The sequence below is a fragment of the Tiliqua scincoides genome, chromosome 13 (genome assembly GCF_035046505.1).
Source record: "Tiliqua scincoides isolate rTilSci1 chromosome 13, rTilSci1.hap2, whole genome shotgun sequence".
Taxonomy (NCBI): domain Eukaryota; kingdom Metazoa; phylum Chordata; class Lepidosauria; order Squamata; family Scincidae; genus Tiliqua; species Tiliqua scincoides.
The window spans coordinates 7,156,746-7,159,157 of record NC_089833.1 but is presented as its reverse complement, the minus strand read 5'-3'; the positions used below and the strand labels follow the sequence as shown (position 1 = coordinate 7,159,157).

Sequence of the window (2,412 nt, the reverse complement as noted above, 5' to 3'; positions counted from 1 at the left end):
TAGGTCTTCTGTACATGTGGAGCCCTCACTGAACATCATAGATTTCACACAGGGGAGAAGTACTATGAATGCGCAGAGTGTGGAACGAGCTTCATTCGACAGGGAGACCTCACTAGACATCAATTAACTCACACAGGGGAGAAGCCGTATGAATGCTTGGAGTGTGGAAATAGCTTCAGTCAGAGTGGAAGTCTCACTTCACATCAGAGAATTCACACAGGAGAGAAGCCATATAAATGCTAGGAGTGTGGAAAGAGCTTCAGTCGGAGCGGAAATCTCCATCGACATCAATGAACTCACACAGGGGAAATGCCATAGAAATGCTTGGAGTGTGGAAAGAGCTTCAGACGGCAGGATCATCTTACAGCACATGAATGAACTCACACAGGGGAGAAGCCGTATGAATGCTTGGAGTGTAGAAAGAGCTTCGGTCGCAGTGGAAGTCTCACTTTATATCAGAGAATTCACACAGGACAGAAGCTGTATAAATGCACAGAGTGTGGAAAGAGCTCCATTCAGCAGGGATACCTCACTAAACATCAGCGAACTCACACCAGAGTGGAACCATATAAATGCTAGGCATGTGAAAAGATCTTAGGTTGGAGTGAACACCTCACTTTCCATCAGGGAGCTCACATGGGGAGAAGCCAGATCTTGACTTGGAGTGTGGAAAGATGTTCAGTGTGAGCCTACATCTCCCTAGACATCAAAGTATCTGCACAGTAGAGAAATGATAGAACAACTGAGAAGTGAGAAGGAGCAACAAGCATGCCGTACATTTCATATTCCATTTATTTCACAGGAATCTAATCCTGCGGTGGATGAGCTGCAGCTGTGATGGGCAACAGAGCTTCAGGTGACATGTCCTCCTTCTGCCCTGGTTCCCTAGTTGTTCTCAAACATGTTAGCACCAGGACCCACTTTTTGAACAACAATCTATCAGGACTCACTAGAAGTGATGTAATTATCATGGAAGTTTTGTCCTGTCTGGAAGTGGCATCATCAAGGAGGAACATTTTTAACGCCACCCCCCCCCCCCCATACAGCAAAGTCAAATCTAATTAAGAAAATCAAAAGTTCGGATAAGGTATAAGTTTAAAAAAATTATATAAAATAAAGAAGTCTGCCAACTTTCCCACCCAATTATTGGTAAAAAATAATTCCCGAAACATCCCAATGGCTACAATCCCCCCCCAACTAGCACTGTTAAAAGGATATACAGAGCAGCCTGTTAAATGGACAGATCTGTCACATTTCCTCAAATGCATCACATAGCATGGTAGCATCAAGTGTGATACATTAAAGGTAAAGAGAGATAGGAGCAGTATAGTCTCCTATACTGGAGGTCTGGTTTAGAGGGTAGAGCCTCCATTTGCCTGAAGATAACATCCACAAGGTCACCAGTTCGAGGCCACCGGCACCGCGCGACCTTGAAGCAGCTGACAAGTTGAAGCCGAGCTATTCCATCTGCTCTGAGCGTGGGAGGATGGAGGCCAGAATGTGAAACCAGATCGGAATGAAACACCTGAATGTTGTGGTTCTTGAAAGAAAGAACCTTCTTTCATTTGTAAAAATCCCTACGGGGATTTAAATAAGCCTGCCTATGTAAACCGCCTTGAATAAAGTCTTGAATAAAGACCAAGAAAGGTGGTATATAAATACCTATATTATTATAATATTATTATTATTATAGTTGAGAACGCTGCTTTGTTTTAGAACTGCATCACTGCCTTTAGAAGATGTGCAACTTTCTCCTTTTGTGTAATAAACCAGAAATATAGTTTTGGTTTGGTCTTGCGTTTGGTCTTGAGAACTAAGGGATGGGAGATATGCAGCCTAGCTGGTTTGCCTTGCAGAAGTCCAGAGCCTTGAGGCTTGGGCCCCTAAGGGAGAGGGAGCCCAGAGAGTGCAAGATGCCCTGTAGCCTGTAGGTCCTCGGAGTCGCTGAGCTGAGGAGGTGGCGTAATCAGGCCGGTGGCAGTCCTACCAAGATTCAGCACTTGTTTCAGTTTATCTGGCTAAGAATAATAACTAATAATAACTTTATTTTTACCCTGCCTTTCTCCCCAAAGGGACTCAAGGCGGCTTACAACAGTTTAAAAAACATAATTTAAAACAAATAAAAACATATTAACACATTTCATAAAAACAGCAGTCACATAAAAAATAGGTAAAAAGAGCATGGACTGGACGTCTTGCCCCCTTGAGATTGCAACAAACGGAAGAACTGCTAAGATCCATAGGCCTGCCACTTAAGCTGAGGTCGCTTCCCTTGGGTGCCTTGTTTACCCAGGAACTAAACTGGGCCCATAAGCCCCTGGACCGCTGTGAGTTTGGGACAGTGGGGTCAACAACATCCATCGGCTCAGGTGGCTGGGTTGAGGGCTGGACGCATATGTCAGGCTGCATTGG

At 44.4% G+C, this 2,412-nt stretch overlaps 1 pseudogene; it reads left to right on the top strand.

The window, feature by feature from the left end:
* Window positions 1-1,032, top strand: part of LOC136663641 (zinc finger protein 420-like) — an 8,097-nt pseudogene extending 7,065 nt beyond the window's left edge.
* The last annotated feature ends 1,380 nt before the right edge of the window (window positions 1,033-2,412 follow it).